This window comes from Hermetia illucens, chromosome 3, assembly GCF_905115235.1.
Source record: "Hermetia illucens chromosome 3, iHerIll2.2.curated.20191125, whole genome shotgun sequence".
Classification (NCBI taxonomy): Eukaryota; Metazoa; Arthropoda; class Insecta; order Diptera; family Stratiomyidae; genus Hermetia; species Hermetia illucens.
In genome coordinates, this window is record NC_051851.1 from 80,154,142 (window position 1) to 80,177,260 (window position 23,119).

Consider the following 23,119-nt stretch of genomic DNA (forward strand, 5'->3'; position numbering starts at 1 on the left):
GTAGGACTATCATAATCGCAAATATAATGTTGGAGTTGGCAGAGCAGTCCATCGGTCAATTACAGAGTTTAGATAGGGTACACATATCAAGGAAGATGCGGCATTAGTGCAGGGAAAGAAAATTGAGAGCGTGGAACCCGGAAAGATAGTCCACATAGGGAAAGTTTTTTTAAAAAGGTGGTTTGGGTGAATTTGATCTGTACAGCTTCAAAAGGGCGACAGTCACGTCTGCAGAAGAAGGACCAAACTAGACAGCAATATTAAAGGATGTTTCCAACAAGCGAGTTGAAAAGTATTTAGGAGGCGGATTAAGATCAAATCAGAGGTGGAACGTAGGATAAAACCAGATATTTTGGTAGCGCGGTTGACGATGTCAAACAAGTGTGACTTGAAACGAAGTTTTTAATCTGAAATTGCACCCAGGTCTTGAAGGGAGGTCAGTAGTGATAGTGATTGTCCACCAGCAGAGTAGGAAACGTATAATGGGGAGGGTTTAAGTGAATAGCACATCTGGTGGCATTTACTGTCATTTAGTGCCAACTAGTTAACCGAGCACCAATGGATTTGTGGTGGCACATCGGAGAGGCGAACCTGAGAGCTATCGCGAATTCGCCTCTGCCGAGGCAACAGATGTCAGAATGATATGAACACTCTCGTGAAGGCGGTCGTGACAATAGAAAGATAAAATTAACTTAACCTTGCAGAACACCAGAGGAAGGAGAGAAAGAACGGAATGAGTAACCGTCAAAAGAAACTCTGCAGGAAGTGTTTGATTGGTAGAAGGCTCCTCTTCTACCAATCAAAGATTATAGAGGATGGAAAGTTGAGTACAGAGAGTTTAAGAGGAGAATATTGTGGTGAACGGTATCAAAGACATTAGAAACCGATGTAAATAGCGTGTACCTCCTGTCATGAATTAGGGCAGTTAGCAACGAAGTTGGTAAAGACCAGAAGGTTTCCAGCGGTAGATCGATATTTCACAAAACCGTCCTGTTATTTCACTATGGGGTGACCGATATTACAAAATAATATCACAGATATCATCCATCCACATTATCCAACCGATGCAGATGTTGATGTTTAACATAAAATATTAACACTTGGCAGTCCATTGTACCAAATATTACCTACTACTAGAATAATTTGGCAATGCATTTATTATATTCATAATGTAAAGGAACGATGAAAAATTAATGAACTTTTCATGTAAGACAATTAAAAACTAAAATATCCCTTAAGGATATAAAATAATAGTACAATAGTACAATATGTTCACATGCAAACAGCAGGGAGTCATGATTTTTACGAACGAGGTTTACTTCATTAAGATGTTATCTTTACGTTAAGAAGCATTACCCATTTCTGGACAGGAACAGACCTCGTCCTGTTACCCTGACTAAGATGATGCCCTGGCGTTTTCCTAAGGCTGTTCAATTAATGAAGTGATTAGCTTTATAAGATCCTTAAACGCCGACGGACTGCAGGATTTATCACCAAGCACGATGGAGTAACTCTTACTATACCTTATCTAATCTTTCGAATATGCAGAATTGGTAAGTGCGCCGCAAATCGGTAGGTTATGCTTCTTATTTAGTGGATGTAACCTGGTCTCAGTTCTGACGTCTAATGCACAAGGGGCGAGTGTGGGGCAGGCCAGGTACCTAGGCTCCAAAATACCCTCCATTGCGATATTTGTTCAAATAAAGTTAATAATGGTATATTACAATAATTTTTAGTTATTGACTGCAAAAACCCCCATAAGTTCACCGCAGAATTATGAAATTATGCAGTAGTATAGGCTGTAATATAGAGCATGCCAGGTTTGGTAGAAATCGCACTATTACTAACATTTGGTACCGAAAGTGAATATTTTGACAAAATGTATGTATATATCAGGTGCTAAGTGCTAATGCGACAAATGCCCACTCAGATATATACACAAACCCAGTCATACCTGAAGCATCCACAGCTTCTCGTTTCCCGACTGGCTTTAACTTTTCGCCTTCCTGCCTGAGCAACCGGGGCAGCCGGTGTTTATGAGATTTCAGTTAAGGGCGTTTTGAAAAAATTTCCCAATAATTTACAAGAATATTGTCGTCCTATATATGGGCGTTTAAAAATACAATGTATTCTGATTATTAATTTTAAAATGGCATTTTCTAATATCTCGGAATGCAGCGGATTCACCGAAGCAGGCAACTTGGACGTAACTTTGCTAGTAATAATAGAATTGCTATGAAATTTGATTACACCATGCCTTTTGGTATAAACCCACTTTGCATGTGGGTAAAATGGGAAAAAAAAAGCAAATAAAAATCCCATCTTACTGTCCATCAAAGTACTAACAATAAGAGGCAATTTTTTGAGATTTAGGTTGTTTCAGTAAATAAAAATATAATGTAAATTCTTTTGCAATGTTTTTGACTGAGAGTGGGGCTGGTTTCACTGTTTCTGACACATATATTTGGTCCCTCACTCCTCTATATTTTGCACAATATCAGAAATGAAGTCAGTTTCTAAAAGTAACAATTGCATCGTTTTGTTTAATACCTCATATTACCATATTCCGACGAAAAACATTTACACCCTTACAACAGGGATAAACCCTCAAGTTCAACATAAAGTGTTCATTGACCACACATCCTCACTAAATTTTCCGACCGTAATTGGAACTATTTCTGAGTAAATCGCATGTGGCAGACAGTCGGGCCGAGATTGAATCGATTTTACTAGTTCTACGCATATAAGGAATAGAAAAATAACACAAACCGTCAATATCGTCATCAAAATGCAAATATGACATTCTACCGACAAAAGATTCAATTGTGAAGTGGAATAACTAGTACCTTAGCTATCAGCTTAAATGAATGGGTTGCTGGGTAAAAATCACCTAAAATCGTAAAAATGACACCTATTTCATTGAACAAGTCAAAGTACAAACAAACATCCTTACCTCCGTCACAATTTGTTAGTGAGATAATGTTGACTAACCAAGGAAAAGTTCTCTTATCTAGCGCTTTACGCAGTACCTCAAATAATCACTGTCGAGAATGAAAAATCATCCTGAGGTGTTTTCACTATGTCTCCCCTCTAATGTACTATTTTCATATAAACAAACGCTCCTGTGCGGAACCGTGCAGATAAATGACAACGTCTGGGAACACATTTTGCAGTTCATCTCACCAAACAAAATATGGAATCCGTTAATGCTGTAATATGGAAAACAAGCAAAACTTCTTAAGGAAAAATTCCTGTGGTGATTACAACAAGACATCTCGTTACGCCTAATGGAGTATTCAGTCGAAATGTCTTAAGGGGAGATGATTTACGGCAGAGAAGATACTTTCACAACTGCAGATACCATTTTGTGAGCGCCGTGAAAAATGATGTAAACCGCACAAAAATGTAAATGAAAGTTTTTCTTGGTTACGCAGATATATATCCTCTACCAGAGTTGAAACTTTCTATTTTAAGAAAGAGTTTCGGTAGATATTACTTTGGTTTTTACTTTAATTTAATAAATTTGAAATAGCATCTTTCCATTTTAATTTAAAGTCTACTAAATTACCTTGGAATTTTCTGCACATACAACAATATTCGTATGTGACTCTCTTTCATATAAAACTAGTATTTTGCTAATGATGATATACATACATACATATATATCATATACCTCTTCCCGCCCAACCGGACCGAGGGGCGACCAACCTAAGGAAGGGCTGAAGGTAACATCCAAAGGTCCGCATCACAGCGATGATGCATTTTAACGCAAGGTGTGTGCGATCATGCGAAAATATATTGCTACATCTCGATTGTCGCAAACACTTCAAGTAATGACGCGGTGGTTCTACACTACAGAGACATGGATCTTAAATGGAAGACAGTACGAATCAAGACAGAAGCCCATTAGGTCAGATTGTTACCGCACCGGACTCTTGAGACTATAGCACAGGTTGCAAGGATAACCGCTTTCTGCATCTCCATGTATAGTCTAGCCCTAAGATCGTGCTTTTTCAGCGCTTTATGTAAGTTCTGCGGGACTAACCCCGTCGCTGAAATTACCACTGGGACTACTTCGATCTTTTGTAGTCTCCAAGTTTGCTTCATAACAAAGAAATGTCAAGCGATGACGGCTTTACGGTTTCTTACCAGGGCAGAGGCAAATCGTCAGACGCTGCGTCACCTCCACCCTGGGAGCAGCGTGACCGTAGCGGCTCGCAGATGTTAAATGCTCGTTTATATAATTCGTAGAACACGACATGACTACGAATTATATTTAGCGCAAATGCGCCTTATTGACCAGAGCTGGCCAGAGCTGAAAATATTTTGAGAATGATGGGGTCCTAAGTCCGCATCAACTTAATGCTGGACCGGACCAAATGGGGAGCAACTTACTCCCTCTTTCCTGGTCCACGGACCCCTCGCTTAGGACTGCTACTGCTACTGCTTCATGTCGTCCACTAAGGGTGCGTAGTTCCAGATTTTTTCGTGCTGTTTTTCAACAGCGTTCCGGTCCAACGGAACGGCTACATCTATTATGAAGCACGCTCGTTCTTCTTTCAGAAGCAGAACAAAATCAGGTCTGTTGTTATTAACACTGTGGTAGGTGGCAATAGTATGATCCCACAGTAGTTTGACCCGATCATTTTCCAAGATTCTCTGCGGAGTATGCTTGTAATAAGAATGGTAGGTTGCCACTAAGTGATACTTCAACGCAAGGTTTTGACGAAGAGTCTTGCAGACGGATTTATAACGATTGGTGTACTCGGTACTGCTCAACATCCTGCATGCAGATGTTATGTGCTGGATGGTCTCCTCTTCACAGTTACGTAACCTACAACTGGAGTTGGTGATTGAGGAGTCGAGAAGAATGTACCCCTTATAATTTTTTGTTAAGAGCGAAGCATCCTGAATTGAAGTTAGAAAGGCCTCGGTCTCATAGAAAAGTACACCATTAGTTAACCATTTGCTGGAGGCTTCGATGTCAATGCCTGACAACAACAAATTGTTTATATGGCCTCCGTGAATCGGTTTCTCTTTCCACATGTCGATCTTCTGTTAGACTGAAGTAACATTCGACATTGGATCCCACTCTTTGCTACTCAAGTTCAAAGGAGATAATTTATTATCTGCCATGATGTTAGCCTGTTGTAATTGGCTAGAGGAAAGAAAGGAAGAAAAACTCTCGAAGAGAATGCACTCGAGTTTTCAAATCAAGTACTCCCCTTCCTCTCTGGTGACGTGGATAGTGATCTTCAATTTTTTGGCAACTCTATTGTGCATGTTGTTGTTTGCAAGGACTACCCTTACCCGTCGATTGACAGATTCTAAATCCGTATTACTCCACTGTATCACACCGAAAATACATAGAAGGACGGGAATGGCAAAGGTCTTGATCGCCATGCTTTTATTTGTCCGAATAGCTCAGCTTTCAGGGCAAGATCCAGACGCCGTTCAAATTCCCCCAGCAACTTTGATTTAATTATTGCCACAGCAGGTGTTGTTGTTTGCAATATGCCGAGGTATTTGTAGACATCGTCCGAATCCATTCCGTCAATTTGGATATTTTTGTCGCTGTATCCTTCGTTGCCGGTTTGTTTTCCCCAAACAATTGTTTTTATGCAACATTTCTCCAAACCCAACTGCATGCCGATATCCCTGCTGAACTGGATGGTGATGTCCAGCAAGGAGTGAAGTTGGGTCTCGTCTTTGGCGTACAATTTGATGTCGTCAATATACATTATGGTTTCATGTACATTTGACAATGTACCATGTTTGACTTTGTACCCGTATTTGCTTTCATGCAGAAGGTGGGATAACAGATTCAAAGCCAAACAAAACCACAGTGAGCTTAGAGAGTCGTCTTGGAAGATGCTACGCCTGATTGGTATCTCCTGATGTTTATGAGGATACCGATAGCTGCGTGCCCCAATTCTTCATCACTGTTCTAAGGAGAAGAACGACATTCGGGTTGATTTTGTACAAGAGTAACACTTGTAGTAACCATGAATGCGATATGGAATCAAAGGCTAATCTTTAATCGATATAGGCTGTCAAGATATTTCGTTTTTAGTGGGCAGCCTGCTTTACAGCTACCGTATCAATTATAAACTGTTCTTTACAGCCTCGGGATTCTTTTTCGCATCCTTTTTTCTCCTTAGTTATCAATTTATAAACATCAAGATGTTTTGAGATGTTCGCGCTTAGAACTGAAGTGAAGACCTTGTAGATGGTAGAAAGACAAGTAATTGGTCGGTATTTTGAAGGGTAAAAGGCACCCTGTTCCTTGGGGATGAGAAAAATTATCCCCTTGGTGAAAAATTCTGGAACTAATTTAGGATCGGCAATCATCTGATTATAATGATTTGCCAATACCCTGTGAGTGCTCTTGAACCGCCTCAGCCAGAAGTTGTGAATCTTGTCAACTCCTGGCATCTTCCGATTACCTGCCTTTTCAAGGGCTTAGTTATGTCAGGCATGGTCATTTCGGGAAGGGCTTCGCATGAACGCATAAGATGTGGAAGCTACGCCGCTTCTAAATTGCAACGGTTGGATTCGCTCGAAACAGTTCTCCAGAAGTCTTCTGCCTGAGCCACATCGAGGTTACTGTCCCTACCTGAGTTGGTGATATTTTTATAGAATACTCGTTGGTTTTGGAAAACGAGGTGTTGTCTGTCCTTCGCTGAAAACTTTTATGATACCTAAGGATGCGATTGGAGCATACAGCAAGTTTCTGCTTCAGTGCCTTGAGGATTTCTTCGATTGGCATATATTGGGACAATGATAGTAAAACAAAAATAAAATGCTGAGATCAGGGAAAGAGATAAATAGAGTATAGTGGGAGTTATTCTACTATGCTAAATCCTACCTGATCTTTCTTGGTGACAGGCCCCGCGACAGGTCGACCAAGAAAATGCATAGAATGTCGTTACAAACATGATGATCGGATTAAGTCACAGGTCTCGGAGAAATGCTAGGGCGTCCACCTCAGCCGACGCGGCAGGACGGGCCCCGGTCCTGTCGAGAAATGGGCAAGGGTTCTTGACGCATGGACGGCGTCAGGACGTAAGCAAGTTAGTCCGCACACAACGAACAAAACAAATACGTGTCTGCACGCTAAATGTTGGTACCCTAACTGGAAAGACCGAGGAACTCGCAAGAGCCCTTCGGAAAAGGTGCATTGACATCTGCGCTCTGCAAGAAACCCGATGGTCTGGTTCCAAAAGCTGCGACATTGAACGCGAACGCGGTAAAAATGGCTACAAACTTCTCTATTTTGGTAACCCACACACTCAATATGGTGTTGGCATTGCCATCTCAGAGGGTTTCCGTGATGCCATTAAAGAAGTCGACCGATTTGATGATCGGCTGATGAAGCTCACCATTATATCAGCTGATCGCACTATTCACTTCTTCACCGCGTATGCACCACAGACAGGCCGACCTGATGCCGAGAAAGATGCCTTCTGGCAATTTCTAGATGAAAAGACTTGTCACGTGCCTGCTGACGATTACATAATCATTGCCGGCGACCTTAATGGTCATGTGGGTGAAAAGGCAGACGGTAACAGGTGCCATGGGGGAAAGGGGTTCGGAGCGCGCAATGAAGGTGGCGAGCGTATAATCGATTTTGCGGACACCCATGACCTTGTACTTATGAATACATGGTTCATCAAACGATTGTCTCATCTTCCCACATTTTATAGTGGGAAGAACGCAAATCGACTATATTCTCATAAGACGTCAACATTTTACCACTGTCACTGATTGCAAGGTCGTTCCCTATGAGACCATCGCACCTCAACATCGGCCGTTGATTGCTGTCCTGCGAATTAAGCCACCGATAAAACGGCGTGAGGAACGCACTGGCCCGCCGCGCATTAAATGGTGGCGATTTGGTGAGAAGAAAGAAGAAACGGTCTCACTCATACGATTGCCAACCATTACGAATGTGGAAGAATCATGGAACCAAATGAAAGACACGATCCACAAAGCGACCTCTGCAACCCTCGGGGTGATCAAGCCGGGTAAGCGGTACATCAACCGAGATACTTGGCTTTGGAATGATGATGTTGAAATGAAGGTCCGTGAAAAGAAACGCCTCTACCACAAATTTCTCGACGATAAAACGCCTGCTAATTGGCAAATTTATAAGAATGCCAACCGGGAAGCAAAGAAAGCGGTCGCTGTCACCCGAGCGAACCATTTCAAAAATCTTTACGATAAACTGGACACTCGGGATGGCGAGAGAGATCTCTATCGACTTGCTAAAAGCCGTGATGAACGCACACAGGATATCGAACATTTCTGTTGTGTTAATGACAAGAACGGTACTTTGCTTACCAACCGTCGAGCCGCAACGGATAGATGGCGAGAATACTTCGACCAGATTTCAACTGAAGAATTTGCTCATCCTCCACTTCCGCAATCATTGCCGACATTTGGAGCAGTTCCACCAGTCAGCGCAACTGAAGTCGAGGAGGCAATAAAACAAATGAAATCGGGGAAAGCAACAGGACCTGACGACATCGCATCTGAGCTCTGGAAAGCAAAGAGCTGGGACCCAACACTGTGGCTCAGTGAATTCTTTAACCGGGTTATTCAGGAAGGAAGAACACCATCTGACTGGCAAGAAAGTACCACTGTTCCAATATGGAAAAAGAAAGGTAGCCCAGCAGAATGTTCAAATTACCGTCCGATCCGATTACTTTCCCATACCATGAAGATTTTTGAATGCATTCTTGACAACCGTATTCGCGAAATCGTGGAAATAACCGTGAATCAAGCCGGATTTGTCAAGAACTGCGGAACTACTGACGCAATACACGCTGCGCGGTTACTCATGGAGAAACACCGTGAGAAGCATCGGCCTCTTTACATTGCCTTTCTGGATCTAGAGACCGTGTGCCACACGATCTCATCTGGTATGCTTTACGACAACACTTCGTGCCAGAAGAACTCGTGCGCTGGGTTCAATTGGTCTACCATGATCCGAAAAGTTCGAAGTATGGCGGGTGTATCAAAACCGCTTCGTGTCTCTGTTGGAGTTCATCAAGGAAGTGCCCTCTCACCGCTCCTCTTTGTCCTTATTATGGACACCGTCACACGGGATATCCAACGTCCAGCGCCCTACACACTGCTTTATGCAGATGATGTTTTCCTAGCATCTGATAGCAAAAATGATCTCAAGCAACTTGTTCAAAAATGAAATGATCGCCTCATGCAACACGGTCTCAGATTGAATTTAAACAAAACTGAATTTTTTACGACCGATCCCCATGAAACAGGCACAATCACTGTCAGCGGCAGTGATCTGCCCAGAACTGAGCGATTTAAATACCTCGGGTCAACGCTATCAGCCAATGGAGAACTGCGTTATGAAATTGCTTCACGCATTAACGCAACCTGGATGAAGTGGCGTTCCACAACTGGTGTCCTTTGTGATCGACGTATCAACGAACGTCTCAAATCTAAAATTTACCGCAATGTCGTCCGTCCAGTCGCTCTCTATGGTTCTGAGTGTTGGCCGACCATAAAAGACAATGAATGGCGTCTTACGGTAATGGAGACGAAGATGCTACGTTGGACTAGTGGCGTCACACGTTTAGATCACATCCGAAATGAGGATATCCGCGATCGTTATGGGGTTGCACCGATCGTGGAAAAGTTGCGAGAGAGGCGTCTTCGATGGTATGGTCACGCAATTCGTGCAAACGAGAATTCACTTGCAAAGATTGGTCTGAACATCGAAGTCGATGGTAAACGACTAAAAGGCAGACCTAAGCAACGGTGGCTTGATACGCTGGATGGGGATTTGAAAGCCTCGAGATTGCACCCAGATCAGGCATTCGATAGAGCCAAATGGCGAAGCCGATCATGACGAGCCGACCCCGCCTGTGAACGGGACAAAGGCTGAAGAAAAAGAAGAAAAGAAGAAGATAGTTTCCAATGATGTTCGCAACGCATCTGTGAACTCTTGGTGATGGATTTCCAAAAAGTGCTTGCGTGGCACAACCAATCTCCTTTCTTAACTTTTCGATTCTTTTGTTGAGTTGAAATATCCAGAACGGTAAATCCTCCTGCACATACCTGTGTTATTCGCTCCAAGATGTTGATTATGGAGACGAATAACCGTGGCAGCTGCAACGTAAATCAGGCTATAATCTCGTTAGCTAAATGATCAGCCAAAATTCTATCAACGGCAGCAATGATGTTAGTAGATGGCGAAGTGAACTTTAGTTTTGAGGTTTTTGGCCTACCGTCTGGGAAAATCTCAGCATATTTTGTGAGTGCGACCTAGAATGCGGTCAAAGCCTCATTATAAATTGGGTCGACATCCCCAGTCATTAAGCTTCTCTTGACTACTAGGTTCATGGAGTGCCTTATAGGTGGAATATTCGTGTTGCTCCTTTGTTCAGTCCGGTAAATTGGTGACTTCGTGGAAAATTTGTTGCCTGGTTAATAGGGCAACTAAATTTTCACTATCACCCGGTATTGATTGACAACGTTCTGCTCCGGAGCATATTTCTGGGAAGCGGGTTATGAACGCATCAAGGGGTCGGTGTCTGTACCCTGATGGATTCGGTTCCAAATCCAATCCAACTGACACGGTAATAGGTGCGAATGATAAATTCGTTGAGTTGGTTCGACCAAACCATACGACGCCTAGATCTCCCGTCCCTGGTAGTTGACGGGATAACTGGCAAAACATCCAAGGGTGAATGGCCGCTCTGGTTTTGCTGAGCGACGTTTAACCGTGTTGGTTACTGTCCTCGTGTCGCTGGGGTCACATTTAAAGAATTTTAAAAAAGTCGCCAATTTTATTCCCACGAGTAATGGGGAACTAGTCGGCCCTGCAAAGGGGTCCCAATGTTGTAATGCCCCATGGTTATCTCGAAAGGTAGGGAAAATATTTGGAGGGGAGCCGCTGAAATACAGTGTAACGTCGATTCCTTCACGTCGGAATACGGATTTTTTAAGGAGGTTTACTCCCCTAAAAAGTGAATAATAGGTTAGGGTTAGGTTATATGAATTTCCTTTCTGGTTACTCACTTTTCCCACCATACTTGATCCGAGAATGGTTCACGTAATAATTCTTTCTTTTTATGGAGGTTACTCACCTGAAAAAATAAAGTTTCAATTTTATTTTCTGGCTCGGGCTAAATTCACAAACAGTTACGCTACAGATCCGAGACAACATCTTAGTTCCCATTACCGCGAGGCGTGGCCCATCATATTCACTAAGAAATAAATATACAATGCTAAATTTTGAATTTGTCAGTACATCGAGCAGAAAGGACACCAGCTGTAAAATGGCACTTCATCCAAGCTGCGCTGATGCGAGGAGCACTTTTATAGTGCAATTCACCGTAGGTTGTTAGCATTCATCAACAGAATGCTGTCACTTTCATAGACAGTGCTGTTTCATTGGCATCGGCCATCAATTAACATCCTAAGATCCTTTTGCATGAGGAAATCCTTTAGAGAAGTCGCTCGAAATCATGTTTGTTGTGTGACATCAACATAAATCAGTGTGTTTGATGTCCCGCGATGCAGACTCAAATTTGGAAACACTCCACCTCGCCACTCCTCTCTGTACTTCTACAACAAGTGAATTTAAGGCTGGACTACCTTTCTTTTTCCATTTCAGTTGGAGAGTTAAACTGCTATCCTCTTCCATAATCCAACGGAAGAACTCACTGAGCCAGTTGGGGACCAGCTCTTACCTTTTCAGAACTCGACTGCGTTTCCGTCAAACACTGTTTCTTTTCGCCGCTTCATCGGTTGACTGTCTCCAAAACTTTTGTGATACTGATAGAAGGAATTAAAGTGATGGACTTAAACTTATCCATGATTACAAATAAGAATCAACTCTATTAGTTCGGAACATCTAAAGACTTCTTCTTGGGACATCTGATCGCTAGTTATTTTTTTGTATTGGCGCTCAAACGTGCGAAAAGTTTTCTTCATGTAAAGTTTAATGGTAATAACGTATTGGATATAGTCGTATGAAATCGCTGTTTGGTAACCTTTCCGTTGGCTACGACAAATTGTTAGTTCGTTCGTATCTATAAGTGATATGGAAGGGCCACCTTCGCGGTGTTTGCCTTCTGAATGTGTTTTAGTTAAACTAAGCTTATGTTCAAATCGGTACATAATTTTTAAATCTTGTAGTTCCCTGAATATGTAGTTGCCATTGCTTTTGGGTAGTCTTTCCTGTATAGAATGTAGGTCGTTACGTTCAATAACTCGTTCATTTCACTACTATATAGGTGCTCATTAATCATCTTCATCAATGGAGCAAGAACCGATATCCGGTCTAGGCTTACCTTAATAAAGAACTTCGGACATCCTGCTTTGCGCCGAGGATCACCAATTCAATATCTTTAATGATTGCCTGGCGTCCTGCCCTACTCCATCACTCCATCTCCATGCCATAAACTTTACGGATTGGATCATCCCCACCCATTAAATGATGATTAAATGATTTGCTTACCGCAACCTATTCAGCCGATTTTATCCATAATCAATGGAAAGAGGCCCCGCTCACAAATTTCCTCGGGTCGAAAGTTCGGCGGAGGATTTATTTCTCGCAAGAGGCCAAGAGTTCACATCTCTTCTCGCTTCATCTTGTCAATGTTGGCCGAGACATTTTGAATCGGATTACCATGGGGTGATTGTGCACATAAATACAGGGTGACGAATATATTTTACTGTTTCCAGTCCGTACAGAGTTGGCTGCGATGTTTGTGGTCAATCTTCTCCAGAAAGATCCAGTTCTTGTTTTTAGATTTTGTGTTAAACAAAAATTCATTAAAATCGATTCAAATTTTACCTTCCGTCCGTCTGTCTGTCTGCGTGTCTGTGATGCGAGATTTACTCCGAAACAGCTGGAGCTACCGTCACAAAATTCGGTCAGAATATCTAGTTTGTCAACCGCTATATGTGAAGCCCCACATAGATGCGAAAGGGGGATCAACATTTTTCAAAGAATATGGTCATGCGGGGTATCAAATGAAAGGGCTCAGTCAGTACTTTTCGAAAATGATTTTGTTTCTTACATTGGGTGAAATATAGGGGAGTGCGAAAAATCTAAGGAAAATTACGGTGATGCATGTATATTAAATCTACGCCTGAAAAGACATCCCATTACGATATTTCCTCAAATAGAGTTGATGATAGCATATTCTTATATTTTACAAATTTAGGAGAAAACTCCCCTTAAGCTCGTTCTAAAAGAATAAAATTCGGGACCATTAAAGTTAATATAATAATAAAATACACGATTTTGGAGAAAAAAACCAACTATTGTTAACAAGGTTGTAGTAGGTTAAATTTGTGTTTTTCACGTGAATTTATTGCCCTTTAAAAAGTGTATGACGTCATCATCATGTGCAAGTGAGTCATTTAATATGTATGTAGGTATATAGTTGCCAAGCACTATTAGAGAGGATCTTGAAATGTTACATTGGTTGCATTGCACCCGAAAGAAGGCATCTCAAGTACCTATATAGTTATGCGATATAATTGGGGCCTAATTGATTTGTTCGTTCCTCTAGGCGTGGAATACGACAAATTGGTCCTAAGAAGGCAATTAATTACAATATATTAAATATAAAGAGAAGTAACTCTACAGCAATATACGGGCTTCTCTCAACAGTAGGGCCAAGACTGTGTATCGAACATATTTAGGTTGTCTGATGTTATCTTCTGTGTATTATGAGTAGCCCCACTGATAGGGTATAGCTCGTAAAACAGGACTTCCTGAGAAGCCCATACTCCTCCTCTACTGTCCAGAATCAAGTGCACTTGGGGCGACCCACTCGTCGACCAGCTCACCCCTCCTACGTAGAGCATGCCAGATACACTCCTTGTTCACGCTATCGAAGGCTTTCTCGAAATTGATGAAGAGCAACGTTTTAAGTTCCGCGCACTGCTCCAAATTGACTAGCGATGTTAATGTCGTCAACGCAGGAGAGTCTGGAGCTGAAACCAGCCTGCTCTCGTTGATCAAGTTTTCGGGGTGTTGATATGTTCTAGCATTATTTTAGCTATTATCTTTACGGCGGTAAGTAGTAGCAGTAGTAGTAGGAGATACGCCCCTAATTGTCAAGCCTGTTTCCATTCTCTGAGAAAGGTCTCGGATTCTCAAGATTTCCGTACGAGTGGAAGCAGCAGATCTGCAGAAACTGCAGGTGCGGCAATTAATAACTCTGCCGAGATAATACTGAGCCGTCGAGCGGCTCTTCTCCATTTGAGTTCATTGATAGTCCAAATGAATTCTCTTCTGTTTGTAGAAACACTCCGTACATATTACAGTGTCTAATCATTTCACTCATAAGAAGCGGAACTTCATCCGATGTAATACTGTTAACAAGCTGCTCGTCATCATGGATGAAAAATCAACCACAGAGCCATTGAAAGATTTACAACCACCATTAACTTTCCGTGATACGGTGTACAATTTATTTCAGATATTGCACTCTCCGGCACCTTCCTTTTCTCCGACCAGCACAATAAACAATTATCTTCAACCCCAATGCAAACTACGTTGAATTCCCGGGATTTGGGACGATATCAAACAACGTGATTTCGAGAAGTGGTGAACGTAACACGCAAGTAAACGTAAGCGACCATCATATGCTAATCCCTTTCGAGGTCGATGTCAGCACCTCCGTGGGATGTCTTAATCTACTGCTGGTACCAAAGTGTTCAACCTGCATTCACAAACTTTCTGCCATTATCGTTCCGTGTTTCCCCACATATGTTTGAAAAAATGTTTCCAGAGCTCACCTTGGCATTCAGATCATCCATCGGAATCCCAATGATTCCCCTGAACTACTGCTTGTAGAAAGCATGCGTCTTCACTATAAAGAAAGTCTATCTCTAGGTGCCCAACACTATACAATTGTAATGCTGCTTAACCAGGACCGTTACACTGCAATCATAATCCTGCGAGAAACCGCTCTCATGTCAAAAGAGTTCTCCTTCTGGTAGCTGTCAGAAACAATCCGAAACGGGACTCATATTTTTCGGGCCGCAATGGTTATTTCATTGTACTTTGCCGTTTCAGGCTATTTTCAATCAAACTCTTTCGAATAGTCTCAGTCCTTTTTTCTTGGAATTGGCTTGATCTTGATGCAAGCCACTATTTAGCAACAACAAGGCCAGGATAAACTTTTCGTTTCTTTATCATTTGCCCTACCCACCCTGAAAGTCATGAACTTTTAGTACTGTTTATAGCCCCGCAATCAGCTCTCGATAAACGATTTCGACTTTTTGATATATATGTACTTGTCGGCCATGGTATATGACATATGACTCCCTTGTGGATAGACAGAAGAACATTACCTCTGAGCGATTTACATGTGCGTCACTTCTAGTGGTTACCATGCTTTTTTGATAAACAACTGATATTGACTGGAGTCTTCTCATCAAAGCGCTCTGCCAACTATGATATAAAAGTTTTAGATTTACAACATTTACCGGCTGAGGAAGACTGTCTTACTTGACTGACTGTACTATAACGAATTCCTTTTCAACGTTTGTGTGCCAAGCGTCCCTAGCACCGGCCATTCTTGAGTAATGGATTCTATTGCATGGCACATAGAGTAATGAGCTATCTTAATCAACATGTGTTGGACCAATTCGCCGACATAGTTGTTCATTTGAGATTGTGTCGGCTCGAATTATCTGAAAGCGGGGACGGTTGCTAACAAGGACTTCAAGCTTTCAAGTAACAATGACGACCACTTTAGTGGACCTTTTTACATCCCTTGGAGAAGCACACGACCGATAACGGGAAGAAATAGTACCGGCAGAAAAATGTGGCCATAGTGGACATCACTTTCAACTTCAACTTCCCCCGAAAATATACCTCGATACAACACATGACTCTAAATGTAGTTCTGTAATATTAAGGTAGATAAGGCCTAGTAGGGATCCTATACTTTCATGCTTTATCAGTTCGTCAATTTTGTTTTCATCTTCTTCGAATTAGGGAGAATACATAGACTCCATTTTTAGAAACGTGGTATTTGAGGAAAACTGCTATTGTACATTCAATTTAACTGCTTGATGCCCGATATCAAAAGAATGTTTCTGGACGAGTGATAACTATCATTGAAGACTGACAATTATGGGAGGAAGCTTTTGTTCGTTATTGCGCAGCTGAATGCAGCAAGTGTGACAGTACATACTCGCCCAATTTGGACGCCAAAAAGACGAAATTAAATCTCGATTGTTTCTTAAGTTTAACTAAATATAATAATGTTAAAGAATCTTAGTAGTTTCTTTCCACATACACCTCTCACCAAATGGAGTACCTCTATTGAAGGAGTAGGTGTAATTAAGGCTAATTTGTCATGGAAAACAATCTTAGCTTCTAATTTTTATACTGTATCTACTGTTCTGCCATATATCTCTAATACCATAACATTCTGCATATAGGGTCTTCAAATCAGTTTGTAATCCAACAGAGATGAAAAGCGCCAAACCTAGAAACCTTGTCAATTTTAAAATGTTCATGTTTTGATTTCAAGGTAAATGTGAATTCCGGATGGATAAATGAAATAAACGAAATTCTATTTTGTTCCGGAGAAAACATTATCCCCCAAAAATAATGAACACTCAATATTTCAAGGGCATAGAAGCACCGTCAAAAGCAATCATCAGATGAGAAACCTAATTTACCTACCACTAAGTACGTACGTGAGTATAAAGAAATGCTGTGTCGTGGGACTGGGATTTATATTCGGATCCGCATTATTTTGGGTACACGGTTCCTATATGATTTTCTCCGCGTTCATTTTATTTATTTCTTCAGATTTTTTTTAAGTATCCATTGTCGCCATTATTGGAAGTGGTGACGCCAAAGAATATTCTCAATGTAGGCTTGCCACCGGATACAAAGTCTGGGTTTTATTTAAGAAGATTTCACTCCAAAGGATGTGTTACCAAGGATATCCTGGAATAATATTTAATCGCTAAAATGTTCGTCCTTGTTGACTGTTTTTCTTCGAAGGGAATTATTTAATGTTTAATGGGTTATCGGAAAAGCAAAATTTCTTTTCGTGGGAACTCCCCTCTAGTCATCGGTTCCTCGTACTTAACTCGAATGGAAAAGTGTATATAATTATTCCACGAAATAACGAAAAATTCTGGCACTCACAGATCACTTCCTATTGGTAATACTTTCCAAGGGGTTTGAATGTCTGTTGATAATACAGTGATTTACTGCTTATACCTCCTCCTTGTGGACTCCTCTTCCATTAAAGAAAGTTGAAACCCAATACAAGCATTTCATAATTTGATTCTCCGTGGAAGTGCGCAGATACTGAAGCCAATACTATCCGGAATTGGAAGATTAACTTTTAGATTTAGCATTCAAAGTTTGCTATCAGAGAACGAGCAGAACGTCGAAAGAAAATTTCCAGTGTTTTTCGCTTCATGCATCAATGGTGTCTACCTGATAGATGGGATAATCCCTGTTGAATACCTAAGCGTATGCCACTGTGGGAAGCGACGGAGCACGGTATGTAACTGTGGTGGTGTGGAAGTAGGGCGGAAACTAGAATATCCTTTGTGAAAATTCGCTTCATTTAGCCAATATATTCTGATGCTGTGTTTTGACTAAAGCCTAATTTGATTGCTCTAATCCGCTTACATCTTTCCCTTTGTTATTTCCTTCGAAATGAAAAAGAGCGGAAAATATGGTTTTTGTCTAATCATTCCACAAGCGAATTGCATAGGGCAAGTTTGTTTCAGAAGACGACGTTCTTTTAGACTTTAGCGGAGATAACTCCGCATTTTATAGACGAATTTCGAAGACAGGACAGTGACTTTTTAAAATCGGTTCAATGCCTGTCTGTCCGTCTGTCTGTCTGTCAGTTTGTCTGTCACACGCACTTTTCTCCGAAACGGCTATACCGATTTATACGAAATCTGGCGAGAACTGTGAACAGAAATGCACGCAATAATATCCTTCTACGCTGAGATTTGGGGGGGTCCCCATACATGAAAAGGGTGGTGTAACAGTTTTTTTCACCGAATATAATCATGTTGGGTATCAAATGAAAGGCCTCAATTAGTACTTGTCGAAGTCGGCCATATTTTGACATTTGTTAGAAAGGCGGATAGTAGGAGGGGTCGAAAGTGATGATTTCTTTAATGGACCCATTCTCAGAAACTACCCAACCGAAAAATCTGAAATCATCATGCAAAACAAAACCTTACTAAAATCGGTTCCATGTCTGCCTGTCCGTCTGTCTGTCGGTCTGTCACAATCACTTTTCTCAGAAACGGTTACACCGCTTGACACCAAATTTAGGGAGAAGGTAGAAACTGTGGAGCCCCAGACATGTAGTGAGTGATATCCTTCTAGGTTAAATTTAGGGGGGTCCTCATACATGTAAAATGGGGGTGTAAAATTTTTTTTCACCGCATGTAGTCCGCATTTTATTTCTTTCAACACCCCCATTACTCTATTTCTCATCCGGATATTCACCTATTTAAATGATCTACCTAAAAATGATCATATCTCCCTCCTGACAATTTTACTTAGAAAACCACTCACCTTATAACTTCCCTAAAACCCTAAAGTTCATTCCTTCTTATTTTAATATAGCAATTTTGCAATACTCTAACAACAATCAACAACCTTTTGCTATTGCTTTCACATAGAACATATTACTAAATCTATTTTTAATTCATTTTTGACTAAGGCGAAATTTTATGCATGCAAATGCTAATTATGCTGCGGTTCGAAGCTGAACAGCTCCATACAAATTATAGAAAAATTGGAGGCAGGTTTTAGTATTTTTTCAGCTGATGAGGAATTTTAAGTTCGATGTCTGGGGAGAAAAATTGGCGAGACGTAGCGCTGTTGAAATAGATGAACCGGTGGGTCAACAGACTCGGGGATATTGTTCGGTTGCTTGTGACAGTTGAGTGAGAGGTCCCGAAATTTAACCCTAAACGCCGCTTGAAAAAAATAGCTGGTATCGGGGGAAAAGCGTAGTCACCTTACACTCAAGTAGCTAAAGAGGAAAATTTCTTTGGGTGACATAGAACTGATTTTTGCTAGCATTAACGACGATTTTTGATGGCATTGAAGATGCTCTACCGATAGCGGCTGCAATAATATGATACGAAAGTAATTCACGTATACAGGGCTAGCTCTGCCAATCAGCAAGCCAAGCATTTATTTAATTTCCCACCAACTTAAAAGATAAAGGGCTTGAATTCAACACTTGTCTAATCCAAACTCCATCTGAATATCACGGTTAAATATGTCTACTATTCTTAACAGATTCCTAAAATAGTCATCAGTATCAAAATACAACTTAATGTCATCTAAGTACATCAAGTGTGTCAGCTGGCACTTAGCACGTAGGCCATATTTTATTGCAAAAAAATGCTATCGAACATCGTTCAGAAGTCATGGGATTCACCGTCATGCAGAATCAAACAGGACTCAATGAATCCCCTGGAAATGTCTTGGCGTATGCTCTGCTCTGAAATTTTGTTATCTTCAGATGAACGCACTGGGAAGATCGTATGTTTCGGTAGTAGTTTCGGATCAATGCGATACAGATCTAAGATATCGTTAAGCCAGGTGTTCGGAGCGCTATCGAAAGCCTTGGCATAAACGAAATAGCAACTAAAGAAATTTCTTTGGCCTCTACTGGCTTGTCCTACCAAGTTGATAATGAGTTCCTCTTTGCAACCACTTGACCCAATGCAGCAACCCTTCTACACCTCGGACAGAATGTTATTGGTATAGAGGTAGGCACTTTTCACTAATAATGGACGTTATTAACTTGCAACAAGCAATCGGTCTTGTGTCTGTGGGGATCTGTACCGTGGAAAGGTGGGAATTCCCCAGGCTGACTAATGACCTGGTTTGTGCTGCGTACCAAACTTTTTATACCAGAAATTCTGAACCCGATCCAGATCAGGTACCTTCCAGTTATCGGAGCTGTTTATGGCTCGTGAAACCTCCTCTTCAGTAACATTCGCAAAATTCATGCCCGGCATAGTGGCATGGCGGGTGTTTTCGGCGGTAATGAACTCAGTATGCTCCGCATACTTGGCGGATAACCACCAAAACCCACTCGAATATTATTTCGCCTCCGAACCGAAAATTGTACTGTCTGGACATCCTGTTTGGATTCGCTCACAGATTTGAAAAAAATCCGCCTGGTTCATCGCATAGGTTGCATTCTTTACACGTCCAGAATGACAAACGGTAGAAAGTTTCTTCTTTAGTGTGTGCAGAATTTCAGCTACGGGTGTTTCACTGGGGATGGCATAGTTACTATCAACTTTCTGCCTTAGTGAATCCCCCCGCCATTCCACACGAATTTTCAATGGTGGATATCTTTGGCCACAACACCATTCTGGTAGCCGTAGATGCTGTACAAGCTGGAAGTGATTGAAGTTGCAGTAGAGACATATCAGCACAATGTCGAATGCAATCTCATCATTGATTGATTTAAGGAAGAATTTCCGGAATTGCTGAATATGCAAAGAGCCTGGAAGTATACAAGGGATCCGAATCTCAATGGAGGCTTCAGCCGGACGTTGAAGGGGAATGGTTCAGCGATATTGAAACTGTTGCTCGCAGTGCGACGTGGTGATCTTGAGGCTGCCTGCTCTACCCTATCAACTGATCGTCCCAAAGTTCGCGATGACCTGAAATCGAACACGTTGTCTGATGATTGCGTCGCTACGAGTGATGAAGCGGTACTGGTCTGCAACTCGCTGCACAGTCAGGTGCGCACACTATTGCTATTATTATTGCTTATACTACATGATACATTAATGGTGTTGCAAACTGACCTTTGAACTCCGGGCGAGGGGAGTACAAACCTTTTTTGGTGTTTTATGATTTCTTTATGGTATAGGTTTGCACGATATCGTTGGTTCTCTGGGTTCTGCATCGCCTTAGCGGTTCGTGAAGTTTTTTTAAAATAACACGTGGAAAACTGAAATATTTAGTGGAGCCAGCGGGATGTGTCCGAGGGGATATTTCCTGGAGCATGGAAGCGGTAAAAGCTAATATTACTGCATTGCTCCGGCCATATACCTTTTACACACTATGGGTAAACTCTAATCTATAATAGGTCGTTCCCGGTTCTTGAGCGCCAAGAAGGCCTTTGAGATCGGCAGAATAGGTTCCGTAAAGTCAAATTAACCATCGAGGCCATCAACTTGGTTTCTCCATGGGTCGCAAAAGCGATTCACGTAGAGGACAGTACCAGTAAACATTGAATAGTAGTGACCCTGGACGTGTGGAATGCATTCAATTCGGCCAATTGGGGCCTTACACAGAAGTCCTTGCCGATGATTGCTGTTTGGTGATGTCGATATCTGTTTGTCCACTAATTTGAACATCATGCAAAATGATTTACTTAACCTTCCACTTTGAGAGACGTCACGGTGGTGGGTTATGTTTACGACATAGCGCTAGTTTTGGTCGTAAAGTATCTCTAAAATGTCAAGCAATCAGTGCTCTTAGGGTGGAAAAGATGGAAGTGGTCCACATAACCACGCTCCGCAAAAGAATCATATCATTACTTCCAGGTCGGGCATCAAACGCTTGGAAGTGGTGAGAGATGCAAAATTCAATTTTAAACGGCTCCTTGAGTACGCTTACGGAAAAATATCCACCACGACTATGCCTCTAGCAAGTATGACGCCAAATGAATGGAAGCCGCCCCATATTGCAGGCTGCTCATAGCTAGGTTGATGAGTTTCATCTTGCATTATGCCCTCCTAACTTGTGAAACGCGCTGTATGTCTTATCTAATGGACATAAGCTGAGTGCAGTCTTTAGAAGAACAGCCCTAAGGGCGTATTTTGCCTTCAGGATTGTCTCAGATGATGCGGCGTTATTTATCTCGAAAATAGTGCCGGTTGACAACTTAAAAGACGAGACGCCGAACATATATAACAGCAAGTCTGTCGGAAGCGAAAGAAAGCAGAAAGTGAGAGATATCTAACTAAATAGCAACAGCGATAGGACTGCTCAAAAAAGGGTCGCTAGCAAAGCAGCTTGATTGCTACCATCGAGAGTGGCAGCAGAGAAGTCATGGGGCTCTGTACAGGTTTCAACTGCGCTAGACGATAGACTAAACTACGATGCCCTCCCGGAAATTTCACCGTGGGAGAAGGGGAGGAACCCTGAGAAAATTCTAGGTGAAATGGTCCAAAGAATCGTAGCATGTCAGAAGAATTGGGATGAGATTAACTCGGAAATAAGGATGATGCGATTTAGTACGCCGTATATAGAAGAAATAAGCCGGAATACCGGAAGCTGGTGGCTTTAGGTATAAAGGTTTTGTGTTCATCTTGTGTGAGAAATTTCCTACGCATGTTTTTCCATTCTATCATAGCTCAAATTAAAAGTAGCCCTGAATAAATGTCTTTTCGAACTCCACCGTTTATACGAGTTCACTTTATATGATGACGTCATACATGCCTTAGAGTGCGATAAATTCGCGGGACAAACAGACAGACAGGTAGACAGACGTTGAATCGATTCAAATGTTATTGGCATGTATACTTACATGGGTCCCGGTTGTGAATTACTAACTCTATCCTAATTGGAACCTTCAAGGTTTTTTTTCAAGACATTATCCAGGCTACCGTTTGGAGGTTGGCGTAAAGCGTTAACCATACGTACGTCACATAATTGTCTTCCAGTACCCTTTCCAAATACCAATGAGTTTATTCATTCTCGATTATTTTGTCATAGCACACAAATTATAAAGAGGAGGGAGGTGTTATCGAATAATTTAGGCTTTTGAATAACTGTCACTTCAATATGCTGCTCCCATATAGTAACATAAAGATGGTTTTCTCGCCGAATATCCTCGATTTAATGACAATGTCTTGCCAATGCATTTTCGAATAGAATAGAGTTTGGTACTATCATGGCAGAAACAAGGTAGACAATTAAATTAAAATAATAAAAACTTGTTGTTTCTTTTTCGTTGGTGTGGATATTTATTCTCGCAAATACCGATATTTCGGGAACCACTTGCGTATTTGCAAGAATAAATATCCACACCAACGAAAAAGAAACAACAAGTTTTTATTATTTTAATTAATTAAT

At 41.5% G+C, this 23,119-nt stretch overlaps 1 protein-coding gene across 2 annotated transcripts in view; it reads left to right on the top strand.

Annotated features, from left to right (window-relative positions):
* Positions 1-23,119, top strand: part of LOC119651131 (octopamine receptor Oamb) — a 348,125-nt gene that overhangs the window by 211,786 nt on the left and 113,220 nt on the right. The window lies entirely within an intron of this gene.